The sequence below is a fragment of the Pollicipes pollicipes genome, unplaced genomic scaffold (assembly GCF_011947565.3).
Source record: "Pollicipes pollicipes isolate AB1234 unplaced genomic scaffold, Ppol_2.1 Scaffold_3447;HRSCAF=4054_pilon_pilon_pilon, whole genome shotgun sequence".
In the NCBI taxonomy this organism is placed as follows: Eukaryota; Metazoa; Arthropoda; class Thecostraca; order Pollicipedomorpha; family Pollicipedidae; genus Pollicipes; species Pollicipes pollicipes.
In genome coordinates, this window is record NW_023596297.1 from 4,036,020 (window position 1) to 4,050,893 (window position 14,874).

Consider the following 14,874-nt stretch of genomic DNA (forward strand, 5'->3'; position numbering starts at 1 on the left):
GGTCAGCGGCAGCTGCCATCTGTTGGCTGGAGAGTAACCGCAACGTCGAGCATGAGTTCCAAACCTGACCACCAGCACAATGTTTCACCATTCTTTTGCGTCAACTGACGTGAGATGGCTGCGTTGTTACACGAGTAGGTCGTAGCAGGCCCGTGCAGTTATCACTTGTAGGGCTGACGATAAAGCTCGACTTAGTGTCGTTCGGTGTGCAGGCAATTGCATTGCGGTGAACGGGAGCTGCCGGCCTCCAGTCCTCTCGTCTCTGTACTGTGCACTGGGCTGTACAGCGTACTGGTTCCTGCCTTCTCCCGCTACGCAGGCGGGCGGTGATCCTATTTTTGTGGGCATTCAGTTCGGATAAGGACAGTCAGCTTTTTCGTAAGCATGAATGAGCACGAGCATTTCCATTCCTTCAAATGCACGAATGAATGGGTATCACACTTTGATTGAGTGAATGAGCTGATGCACAATCAAGATCATTCAGTGCAGTTTACGGCCCTGGCCCTCGTAAGACTTAGAGCCCTTGGCTTATGAGTCAGACACTCGCTAACTTGCGCAGACTTTTCGTGTAGACTTCCAAGGCCATCCAGGCATGCATGACGCATAAAAATTCCCGCAAATACTGTCATCCCATTGGCCATGTGGTGCTCAATTCCAATATAGATATAATGCTCGAGTTATTTATGTCTGGCGTACATAAGTACGATTTCTGCCACCGGCGAAGTGTAGTTGGCTATAAAGCAATGTCGTGCATATATCGCAAGTTTTGAACACAAATCGCGTTTTGGGCTACATGATGTAGGAAGTTGGACAGTGGTACTAGTTACGACGGAAATAGGACTGGAAATGGAAAGCTTAAGAATAGCGTTATAGCATTGCCTGTAAATGCAAGTAAACAATATGGAATTACGGATGAATATGCAACAACACCACGAGAAAGGGCCAAAACACGCGCACCACGTTATTTGGGTGTCAGCAGCGCGCCGTTGGCACGAAGTCATCCGAAGTGACACGAAGAGAGTTGAAGTACCATGAATGAGTCAACCCGCCCGCTATAATAGGAATTTCGCATGGCCAGTTTGGCAGCCCCTCTGACGCCATACAAACGTTTTGTGACGCTATCCAATCATGATGCAGTGAGGAGCATAGTTGTCTAGGGCAGTTTTTTGCACTTTTCAGCATTCTGGTAGTTACAAGTGTGCTTTGCCACCATATGCGATGTTTGCCTTAATATCTTCAAATGTGGTACACTCTTATGAGCTGTCTATGACTTTTATCTCTGACTACTTTATTGAGCTTTGCGCGCATGGACTTAGCGGTCATCTAGCGCCCATAACTAGTAAGGTCGTGGGCTAACTTAACACTATCAATGATTGTGGGATAAACAATCCTGTCCTAAGGAGCACACGTGGCATAATAGTCGACTGACTATTGTAAACTGACTATTTTTGGCTGGGAGGACTTTATTTCAACATGACTGAACGAAAGTGATTCATTATAAATGACATCATCCCATAACACTGCAGTGTCGTTCGCAGTGAACTGAGGAAATCAAAAGGTGGATAGACCAAGGAGGAGACGGGACATTTGACAGCATTAGACATTATGTACATATGTGTACACACACGCACACACACACACACACATATATATATATATATATATATATATATATATATATATATATATATATACACGTCGCATTTGCCTTCGAGCTCAGCACCGAGCTCGTATTTTTGTTATATATATATATATATATATATATATATATATATATATATATATATATATATATTTATGACAAAATATGAGCTCGGCGCTGAACTCGAACACAAATACGACACTAACTTGGCGGACATCACATTCTAGGCTAATTCAGCTGAACAGTTCAAAGAACAGAATGAACAGAACTGTTCCATGTTCTACTATACGAGTTCTGATATGAAATATCAGTGTACGATTCCACAACTTGTCCTAAGCTCTCAATTCAATTTTGACATTCCGTATTGGACAACGTGTGCCATGGAAACGTCGTTCATCCAAGTCGTTATGATTTACTTGAAAGTTTCAAACGCTGGACAGGTTTATTAAACTCGCCAATAGATGCAGGGTGAGCAGAGATCTTCGACGTGCAGACTCTATCGCCCTGAATGTACCCTGCTGTTCAACACGCGGTTAAACAATGTTTGCCTTTGCTCCTGGTTTGCATGGCTTGCAGCGCAAGTCTTTGATCTGCCTTAGGATCTTTTGAATCGAGAATGTGCACTTCGTCTTGATCGTAACCATGACAGCCTAATCTATAGTTGTTTTAGCCTAATCTATGGTTGTTTTAGTCCTAGCTTTGATTGATTTACCCAGATTGTTGTCGAGATTCAGATTAAACGCAGAGGATCCCAAGGACTTCTCAGCCGCAGAGTCATAGTCACAAATAATTATCTATGAGGAAAGTCCCAACTAAACACCACGCAAGCATCTCGCGCGCATGGATCGACAGCAGTGTTAAAAAATATTGCTGCCAGGTGGAAAATGACACCACATGAACTTCTTTACCACGCAGTTGATGAGTTGTCACACTGCAACCTGTTTACATTTTGTATATGTTGTGCTGATGGAAAGTATCGCACGATAGAAACTATAGGCTCTTGTTGCCGGAATGCAATGTCGCAGTGCTGAAGAACGTTACGCACTTAACCAGAAACAGCAGTTTAATTTGGCGCACCTGATTTACGTATTTGAAACTGACCAAAGTTCAAGGCCTTTACAGACGAGCTGTTGCGAGTGCTTCTAAACACGGGCCTCTCGTATTTCTGACCTCACAGACTACCATGCGCTTGGAATCTCCGTTGGTGCCGTTTCTGTGTCAAGCCATAAAGGCTCACATTCCGGGCTCGATTTTCAGTGGCCCGGCCAGACTGCACCCCGCTCCCCTCTCTCGCAACTCAAGCAGCCGCTGCTCCCTTCCTCCGCACCCGGTACCTGCACTGGGCGCGGAGGGAGGGAGGGGCTTGTGGTCGTCGCGTTACGAGGCTCTATCCCGTGTGACGCGTCACAATTCACTGTGTACGCCCCGTTTGTGCAATACCAGCAGGAATAAGGATAGTATCTCATTAATATCACAGGAAGCCACAGGAAGCCACAGGAAGCGCTTTGCCAAATCAGTCAGCCTGCCGCGGGGAGGTTTGAAAGCTGTTTTAAAATACATGCAGCCGGATTCCAACCGTAAATATCAGGCAAACCAGTCCCCGCTGTTAACCAATCGGCGGCGGTTGTAGATTTCTGCAGGCACTAAAATAAGTTTTTTGCCCATTTTTGCAGTTTAATCAATCATAATATTCCGCCTGTGATTAAAACACATGCACGTAACAATGTATCCCGTCCGAAGGTCGCTAGATATAGTTTGGAAAAGTCTATAGGTTTCGTGTTTGGTCCCCTTTCGTATTTATTTATTTAGTCCGGCCCAGCATGGCCGCGTCATGGCATGTAGCAGTGGAGTTTGCAAAAAAGTAGCAGTTGCCTGCAAAAAACATTGTTAAGATTCGGCACACTTACCCTGTTTAATTATAGTAGCAAAAAACATATGTAGGTACGTGGCATAACGAAATGGGGCCATTTGTATGTAAGACGGCTTCAAAGAACAACTTAGAGGACTTCGTTGGTTGGGTGAACCCGTGGTCACCCTTATTTGAATGCAGGATGGTCCAGGCTTGGTGCAGGTGTTGGGAAAACTGCGGGCATGGGTGCTGCTACCCCAAAACATTTGCCAATTTCTAGTAGGTACTTCATGAAATACTACACAACGTTGCCGCTTGCGCCGGTTTAAGTAACAGTTGGAGATTATAAACACAAAATTTTGGGGAGAGCCAACATCGTCTGGTGTCTTTGAATATACTTTGCCCCATGAAGTGGAAAGGTGAGGTCTTGGAGTACGTAGGATATTCTGCAGATTATCTTTATCACTGTTGTCAGTATAGTAAAACAGGACGTGGTATCATAGTCATTTGTGAGATACAGAGTACTTCAACATTTTCCATAGGCAAGAAAGAAGCTTTATGACAATTGCTTAGGTGCCCAAAGAATGATATTTTTGTAAGATGTTGGTTTTCTGCTGTTCTTAGCGCTTGTATCGGATTTTCCGGCGTTGATTAGGAACCTGCTGCGGGCATTGACATAGCGAGATATCGTGAAGGAGATGCAAAAGTTCCACTGTGTCTTCAGGCAGCAGCGGGGAATCTGACGTCACTAAGAATGGCAAAGCCGCGGGACCGATATTTGTCAACGGGAAAATGGCTCTATAATAACCGACTGAACCGATGTTATGTGGCCGCTGCCACACCTGTCACGCCGCATTATACGCCCTTATCCACAGGCGCAAATGGAGAAGCAATCTTTCAAGTGTATTCGACTTCACGGACTTGACGCTGGAGAAAATGTCAAGATGGGAAGACATCAGGTCTGCCGTGGATTTGAAGAGATTCCCGATTTTTTCGTCGAAGCTGAAATTTCAGATACGCCTTGAAGACCTGCGGTGAGTTCTGCTGTCGTTGCGAATGCGGTTTGATAAGTCACTTTCACTTCGATATGTGATTTGGTGCTGGGTGACGGTTACAAAAATCAGCAATCAAAACTTCTAAACCACCGATACTCCCGCAGTCCCAGCACAGTCTAAAAACATACGGATATGCCAGTGATTATAGCACCTTGGCTTTCTCTGCCCTGCCATGGTTGACATCCGACTGTCCAGACGCTGAAGTGTCGGAACGCTTCGCACGATACGGCTACGCGGAAATCCGAACAGTCGTTCGTACAATTTGTTTCTTAGTCTAAATAACCTGATTATTCGTCTAAGCAATGCATCAGCAACAATACCTTGCAACAACAGAGGGCGTCATACCTGAATTGCCTTTCAGGACAACCTAAAGGATCAAATTTTTAGGTATTATCCGTGTCCGAAAAACTACACCAGCATGCAACCTCATTGGTTCATGCGCATCAAGTGAAAGGAGTGTTCTACTTGTCAAACGAGACCGCAGGTCCAGCGAGCCTAACGTCAACTAGCCGGCAAATGCGCGATTTCAATAGCCAGGTACGACCTGATACGTTTTTGACACACTTGTAGATGCCCATAGGCTTGATAACCACTGGTTGTGCCGCCGCGAAACTCTTAGCAACAAACAGCAGGCCTTTGTAAGTTTTGCTATGGCATTTCCAAGGCATTTGAATGCAAGCTGCTGGATGAAAAGTCAAATGACATATTCCTGTAACCCCGTAACACCACCGCAATGTCCACTTCCTCGCAAATGGTGTCGCAAACGTATGATCTTAAAGTGCACAAATGTTAGAAAATAAGAACTGAAAGCGGGTTTTGATGCCGACGACCAGGCGGCACAGCAACATGACCAAAACTACTAATGCCAGATGAAATAACGGATATTCTTATTGGCAAATATGTGAGTCGATGCTGGCAGACGACCGCCCGCTCTCCACCGGAATCCATAGACTTGCACGCAATGGGATGTTTATAAGAACTGCTGTCAAATCTCCTTAACCGAATCAGGTAGAGGCATAGCCGTAGCCCGTAGCCACAGCCCCAGCCGTACGGCAGGGGCGAATGTGCCGTCTAGAAATCACATGTGATCTCAACACTGTTCAACCGGCATGTGTGCCAGTTAATGGTAGCAAAGCGCTCAGTGTCACCTTTTCGGGAAGGGGCCGTTCATAATTTACGCTACGATTTTGTGTTACTTTGTTTATCCCCCCCCCCCTTCCCCTGGTTACGCACTGTTTACAACCTAGCACTTCCCCCTCTGGTTGAACGGCATACGCCATCAACGCGCGGTATATGCATGAGAGGAAGCGAACGGTGTGGGTCATTGATAATTTAATTGTTTGTTAAAGATTTTAGCATTACACCTGAGCGCAGCGTCACGCTATCCAAAATATCTTCCCTGCCTCCCTTTTACGCTTTTGTAACGCAGAAAAAACTCTCCCCTCCTTGCGTAGCGTAATTCATGGACGGCCTGAAAGCTAAAAACTAAGAAAAACACTTAACGCTTTCGGCTGTGCATTTTAGCGCGGTGGCACATTTTAGTCTACCTGGTTGTTTTTCGAGATGTTTTGTATCTTAAATTAATTTTACAAAGGTATTTATGGGGAACACTTCTGTGGCTAATTTGTTGAAGAGATTCATTAATAACTTATTCGAAAAAGCAGTAATGGCTGAAAAACACTTTCCAAGTTCTACCCGTGTGCTACAAAGTTGTTAAGTGCATTTCCGAGGAACATCACAACTTTAGATAAGACTGTACTGCTAGGATTATTTCTCGTCGAATAACCAGGTGAAAGGAGAGATAGAGGTGTTCTTATTCTGACTACATGCCTTTGTCGAAACGCTAAAGCAATTATGAGCAGTAAACGCGAAATGGCCTACCAATTCCACTTGATTTTGTAGTTTGCTTTTTAAACAGGGAGCCAGTTTTGACAGATTTCCAAAATATGGGAGAGTCAACAAGGAGAAGTGGCCAGCCGTTATCGCAATAGAGCGTATATCTTACTGGGGACAACAAATGCGTGAAAAATTTGTATATATGTAAACGAATTCAAATAAACAGGAATAACGCATTGCACATACATGCAAACAATTTTAAGATAGCATACATCGCGTTTTGGGCCTTGTAGCAGCTTTGCAATACTTAGGTGAACAAGGTTCAGGTTATGCTAAACGACAGAGGCAGCTATAGAAACTGCTTAGGAACCCAGTCCGTCAGATGGCAGCTAAAACAAAAAGATTACTGAACAGTACAGTTAGCAGAAAACTCTCGCAGAAAACCTTCAAAGATCTACACCTAGGCACAGTACAACGCCTATGTTGTATGGATGCCTAATGATCACAAAACTGCGGTGTCCCTTAGACCCGTCATATCTGCGTGCGGTGGTCCTAAATGCAAACGTTGTAGGATGTAAACTTTGTGTCTTTTGGAAGAAATTCTTAACCAACTCTTGAGGTTTGCCCCGGCTTATTTGTGGAACACCAGAGGCTTTTTAAAGAAGGCTTCCAATCATTCACAGGCAGAAGGGTTATCGGAGGACAGTATTTTCTTCAGTGTAGTTATGGTCAATTTGTATGGCAATATGCCAGTCGATGAGGCTATTGCTGTCGTAAAAGGCAAGCGAGCGAGCGGCAAACGGCATTTTCATGAACTTGATGTTTTGGTTTGTGAAAAGAGAATATCTGCGGTCTGTCATAACAGTGCCTCCATGATAATGTATTCTCGTTCGGACATTACTACTATCAACAGCGACTGAGCATGGCAATGGGTAGCCCATGCGCCCCTCCTCCGGCGATCATGTGTTTAGACCAATTTGAAACGCCGTTAGCTCATTCAAACCAACTGCCATAACAACATATGTCGATGATTATGTTGGAGTATGGGCACACGGGCAGTGTGCTCTTGAGGAATCATCCCAATTTAGTTTTTACTGAAGTGCATACGGGGATGGAAAGGGGCCACAGTATTTGGGCACAGTAGTGACGGTAGAAGGGAAAAACAGTCGTACGATGTTAGAAACGGAGCTCTTTACGAAGCCCCACAACTCTGGTATAATTATGCGCTGCGAATCTTCCAATCCAACTTCCCCTAAGCACAGTATAATTAGAAATATGTTCCATAGGCCCTACGCAATTTGCAGCAGCAGCATCCCAGTGGTGACAAAAGGAAGAGCATGCGCAAAATGCAGGTTTTACTGTTGGATAATGGATGTATTCCATGAATTTTAGGGAAAATGTTGGAAGAAGTGAAATAAATTAAACCACGGTGGTGATGGGGGGTTGGAAATGTAAACACGCCCTGTCTGACGACGGCTTCGCAATACTACCTTACAAAAATGAGCGCTTGCTGTGAAGAATAAAACATATTATTAGAGAATCGAATCATCTCTTACGCATAGGCTGGAAGAACGACAATAGGCTACAAAGGTCTTTGATGAAATATTCCATCTCGAAGTCTAAGTGGTGAGGGGCAATAGGTGACATTTATGCAAGTCGGGATTTCAAAGGATTTGCACGCAGAAAATGAGGTTTACAAAACTAAGTGCAAACTGTTCGAAAAGCATATGCAGGGGACATAACCTATATCGGGGAATGCAGGCACCCTATCCGTCGGAGATTTAATGAACGCCTGCTAGGCGCTAACAATAAACCACAGAACGCCTCTCTCGGCATCCATTTTCTTTACGAAATACAGCCTGAAATCAAGGGAGATACCAACCCTGTTTTGGAACGTTTTAGAAATTAGGTCACATGCAGGGCACAGGGCGGTTCAAACGGGAAAAGAGACGAATCCGTTTGTACAGGAAGTTGGCGAGCAAACCTTAATGTGCTCGTCATGGCTGATCATGCGAATGTGATTAGTATCTTAATGCGTGATGTGTGCTAGATTGGAATCTTTCACATGCATGAGTGATGCCTGATGCCCCATGCGGGATGCCTGTTTACATCGAATCGTTTGCATGAGTAAGTGATGCGTGATGTGTGATGCCTGTCAACTTGAAATTCCTGCACGTATGAGTGATGCGTAATGCACGATGCCTATTGGCCTGATATGGATTGTATCCGCACGTGTTTTTCATATTTGTGCTTAGTCATACACTGCATCGTAATAATGGCTATAAATTGCGCCTCGTTTAGTCCCCTTAATGTTTATAAACTACAAAAACTGTGCCTCACTGTTTAAAAAAAACTGAAAAATGGACTAAAATCAGTAGGAAACGTTGCGTTTACTGCTCATAGTCGCTTTAATCATTTTAACAAGGGCATGTAGCCCAAATTTTAATGCATCTATCTTTTTTCTCACGATTATTCGACTTGGAATAACGCTAGCAGTTTGTCTTATCCGTCTACTTCTTGTTAAAAGTTGCCAATCCTGACTGTCGAAAGTATCTCTGTAAGGCATGCAGATATTAGAATACTGGGTACTACCCGCTATTTACCTCAACCATCGTTGATGTACCAGATAATCCTAAATCTGTTTTGACGATGCTCGTTGGGTGTCCCCAGCAAGTATTACCATGTTCGATTTGGAGCAACGTTTTGTAGATATTGTTTGGTCACCATGGTTTATCGCTTCTTCACTTCTGGATGTATTTTGGAACGCTAACGTTAAGATGTTGTACTTCTCGCCTTATCAAAACGCTCTACACAATCGGCGTTATCTTCAATGGTGTATTTATTAATGCAGGGCGGTTTCCTCCGGGCGTGATGCTTGTTTTGCTGCAGTTTGCGGGCAACTGACCAGTAGATCGCCTTTGTTCGGTACGAGGAGTTGACATTTCTATCCTGGAACAAACAACAACAAAAAAATGGTTGGTATCAAATTGCAAACCCTGGTATCGTCCAATGCTTCAAAACTATAAAAAGCTGACGATCGAAGGGTGCCTCTTAAAACTGCTTAACAAAGAGGCCGCGTAATTGTCCTGTCTTAGTTTAATACCACTTGATAAGTTATTTACATGGATTTGGCTGTAATCTATGCCGTTCTGCTCGCCTTTCATTGCGCGCACAAAGTGATTTCAGAGCTAGGGAATCATGACACACACAACCTTATCACAGAGTGGGCGCTGAGACAGAGCGGAAATATGCCAGATAGGATAAAGATATTACGCTTGGCTTGGATGACGTTCCCACGCGTGTGGGATATGAAGTGTGTGGCGTGGCCGGACCAATGATCATGCTCATGTTGACAACCTTAAGGAACAACGGTGAAAACCGTCATACCGCACCACACGAAGCCTCGGTGTTACGCCCTCCTGTCTGTTTCAGGGACACAATCAACCGGACGGCCATGCAGATCCAGGACAAGATCGCCTGGTACACCCGGTTGAGCGACGTGTTCTTAGACGTTTTGGCGATGAGGATGAGCGCGAGAAAGCTGGACTCGAACGCGTTGAGGTTAGTGATTCGCTAGTCTCTGTTCTGGCGCTCGTGGTCATCGAAAAACACTGTCTACATGCTTTACATGCAGCGGTCTTGTGCACTGCAATGGACGGGAGCCGCCGTTAGGCCATCTCTGGATGGTCTGCTTCCTGGCCCCTCCGTACAGCTCAGACGATCCAACTTCGTGCACTGCGTTCGGCAGCCGGGGTGAATCCGGGGGGGGGGGGGGGGTGGGACAAATGGAAACCCACCTTCCCAAAGAAAATCTGTTCGCAAAGCTATGGTTTGCTCCAGCCCCATCTCTTAAGTAATTGTCCAAATTAGATTTGCAACGAACATCTCTGTGTTTTACAAGTATATTTTTTGAGTTGTCCTTAGCAGCAGTCAATGAGGCACAGTGATGAAGGGATAATGCACAGATATCGATATCCAGTTTGTTATTAGCAGCTTGGATCCACTAGCTGTTGCTCTGAGCGATGCATTTCAGCGATGTTCCAAGTTGATCTTTCCGGTGAAGCTATTCTGGATCAATGTATCACATCGCTTGCAGTCGCTGAGGCATCGATATTTGGGAGTCAGTCCAAGTTTGCTCGACCCCCTACCTTCTCCTCCAAACCAAACTGCTGGATCCGCTACTGCCCAGCCACTGCTGTCGGCGTGTTTGCAAGCCGCGTTGGCCATATGCTAATGATCGTCATAGCCGTAGAGGTGCACGTGGTCGTCATTAGGTATATGCCGTTCCAATCATGCGTTCTCCACGTTCCGGCACAATCTTTCGTGTCCAGTCACTTGAGCACTTCACGCATCGGACCAATCCACGGATTGCCTATTAATCAGCGGGCCGGATTGGACCGGATCAGGACATTGATTAGAACCGGACCGGATTTTCAAATTTGCCAGCTCACATGGCTTAGACGGATTGAAAACCAGAAAACAACTCAACAACTCAGAAAAGAGCCTTAAACCAGTTACAGTGCTTTCAATTTCAAGCAATGTTCAAACAGGCTACATAAAACAAACTCAGTCATACATTCCACAAGCAAATATTCTGACGAACAGATCACAATGACAAATTAATATGAATGAGTGGCACTCAGATGTGCTGCTGTGGGAAACTAGAGCTCCCATTCCTTACGAGGAATTCAAATTTGTAACTATCTAATACATTATCGTACCTTAGCATAGCTACCATTTCCGCTAGTCTTGCCAGCAACCCAATTAAACCCCAGGTGATAGTGCATTTCAGAGAGCTGAAAACAGGGCAGGATCATTGAAAGAAAGCACACTGGAAGAAAACACAACAAAAAGAAAGGAAGCACACCAAAGAGTTTTGAATCACAAGCTACTGTCTGAGATAATTAACAACTTAGCTTATGTCAACACTATATTTTCCTTCCAGGTCTAGTCCCTAGTCAGCCAAAGTCATGAGTTAATCAACAGCTTCAACTTAACTATTTCACTACAACTGGTCCATTTCCAGGTGTCTTCCAAAGCAAAGACTGTTACATCCTTATAATTGTTTGTTTACTCATTTTTAGACCTCAAATCAAGATTTGGTAAGATTGTGAGCAGCTTGTGCGATCACCAGAACATTTGGCAAGTGGCTAGTATAAGTGCCTAATTCCCGCACCACGTGTTGTGAATGTAGCAGGATATCATATTTGTGTCTTAGGCACTCACTGTCCACGAGAGGCGTTACACACTTTAACTTAAGCGCTGTGCCATCTAATAGATTGTCCATGGTAGCTCTCTTGGCGCGTCTAAAATGTCAGTATGCAAGGACAAATTTGACTGCATAACTGTGACTTCGTGCAGCTGTGCGATACACGGCTATGAACAGAAACAGCTTACGTATTGTTCTCCAATGTGAGCAAAAAGAGAGGTTTATTAGCATCCGGCATTGAAACAATAGGATTCAAAAATGACGCAACTGGTTCATGACCCTGAATGAAAGAGCGGGTACCGCAGGCAATGTACAGTCGCACGCGTGGATTCTAGTCGTTCTCAGCCGGTAATCTGACGAGAAATAATGGTCGCAGTTAACGTTGTTCATTAGTTGGTGTGCCCGAGAATCGATACACACTTGAGGTATCATGCATGAGGTGAGATGGTCGTCCTAGTGACACAGAAGGCGTAAGGGGATGAGCGCCGACCTCCACTTGTGAACTGAGTGCCGTTGAAATGGTCTGGGGGTAGGTGTAACTATGCTGCACCTAACCTAGAGTCTGAAAATTTTTGATAATGTGCTCTTGCCTTGAGGATATTAAAACCAGAAGCGATTTTAGCCCCTAACTCCCAAAATGCCTAAGATGGCGGTTTGCATTTTCCCTTGGGCGAAATACACCATCCTTTAACATATATGAGTATGTGGTCACAAACACTGCGCGATTCCAGGGGGTGTATTTTCTTACTCAGTCGGGGGAAAGCGCTCCAGCCCCAAAACTTTGAAGAGAGAGCAGGGGCATGCTGATATAGTAGCCCTCCAAGCTCACGTACTCCTCCTTTGCAAAATTTTAAAAAGCATGTATTGATATGTAATGGACTTAAATATTGACATGCTACAACTTCCAGGGGAAACGCCGTAAGGGACTGACTCAGAACTTTTGAGTCAAAATCCATTGCATGCATATGTCGGACCAATTCGGCGTTTACACCAGCGCCATGGACCGCGCGATTCACCTGGAGCCTTCCGCCAGACGTCATGACGACAACCCCGACCACTCCTCCACCGTATACAGCAGCATGGAACAGCGCGATTCACCTGAGAGCCTTCCGCCAGACGTCTGACACAATCATACCACTCCTCCAGCCGGCTGGGTAATGCTCTGAATACTGCATGACAGCGACCTATGCCTATATCACCTTGAAAGTCTGTGGAAATCTCAGGGTGTCAGCCGAGAAGGCCTGCCGGTTACCGGAACATAAAAGTACATGTGTTCAAACTCAAGGGCATGACATCTTCAAAAGCTGTTTTAACGGCTGAAACGAAGATGGTTTGCTCATTATCAGAATGTCGCCGACAGATGCGATACCCAGCTGCGTGTGACAGGTTGTGTGGCCTGTAGCTCGTTCTACTCATGTGTCACCAGCTACCACGGTGGGCTGAGCAGAAAATGCCTATCGATTTCCCAAAATGAGCTTCGTCCCTCTTCAATGTCTCCGTCGAACCCACGTTTTTTCGGGTCGTCTCACTAATAATGCCACTTTTTTAGATCAAGTTACTCCAAATTTGACACCCACCTGCAGGCTGGTTTCCAGTTTGACCCTTGCGATCCAGGTTTGTTCCATCCCATCTCTAAAACGTGGTTGCATACACGACAGGTGGTGTCAGCCTAATGAAATGCGTTGTCAATGACGGCATTTTAAAGGCGTCACACCACACAAATCCATTAGTAACAATCTAATTCAAATCAGACTGGCAGGTGAGCATAACCAGGCAGTGCAAACCCACTCTGGAATGTAAAAGATCATGGTTCGTAATGCGCCAGAGCAAACTTGTATACTGGCGAACAGCAGCAGGCGAACAGCAGGCGAACAGCAGCGTGCTCGGAGCTCACTTTACCCGCAGAGCCAGACGTAACCATCAGAAAAACATTCAGTCCAAATATATCAATAAAGAAATTCTTTGTTTAACATTTCAAAAATATGCTTAGTTAATCGTTTTTACTTTTAAAAACCATAAATCGGTAATCGTTTGAGATTTTAACGTTGCAAGCACGCTTACAGCAGGTGTTTACACATTTGATATATATATATATATATATATATATATATATATATATATATATATATATATATATATATATGTGTGTGTGTGTGTGTGTGTGTGTGTGAACACACATATATGTATATGCATGCACATATGCTGACGCTTAACAAACTGGACTATATTATTACACACACACACACACACACACACACACACACACACACACACAAACAACACACACACACACACACACACACACACACACACACACACACACACACACACACACACACACACACACACACACACACCACACACACACACACACACACACACACACACACACACACACACACACACACACACAACACACACACACACACACACACACACACACACACACACACACACACACACACACACACACACACACACCACACACACACACACACACACACACACCACACACACACCACGACACACACACACGCACACACACACACACACACACACACACACACACACACACACACACACACCACACACACACACACACACACACACACACACACACACACACACACACGAGACAGAGACAGAGACAGAGACAGATAGAGAGAGAGAGAGAAAAAAGTACATATATATGCTTGTATAACCTGGTTCTAACAAAGGTGTACAATTTCGGAGATGTTCAGCAACATTCACTACTCAATGCTCGAACCTGGCCGTAATCAGTGAACTTCACGTCTAATCTATGGTCAACGCGAAATGGCTCTGTTAAGAAAATGTGTGGAAAATACGTATCATACACATCGAACATTCCGTGTTGACGTCATTGCCACCCATTTTCTTCATCTCGCCAAGGGGCGGTAAGCTCGCCAAGGGGTGATAATCTCTTGGCATTTAGTGAATGGCCGATAAGTGGCCAAGCGACCGATTTTCTTCGACGCATTTTCTCAGAATGTGCTGAACCGCCTGGCACCGAGCTGCGCTGGCGGTGTATTGGTGCCCGCTCACCCTCATCCTTCTGGCGGGCTGGCCGGTACGCACCCTCTCGACCCCACAAATGGTCGAGTTCCGGCCGACGACACCGGTGGGCTGGAAGCCGATCCCAGTGCTGTTCCCCCCCCCCCCCCCCCGCCAGGGGATCCGCCGGCATCGTTGAGCGACGCTTAAGCCTGCACCACGATTCCAACTGGGACCCCCAGAAACTTATGTTATTACTGTAAATGCTTAT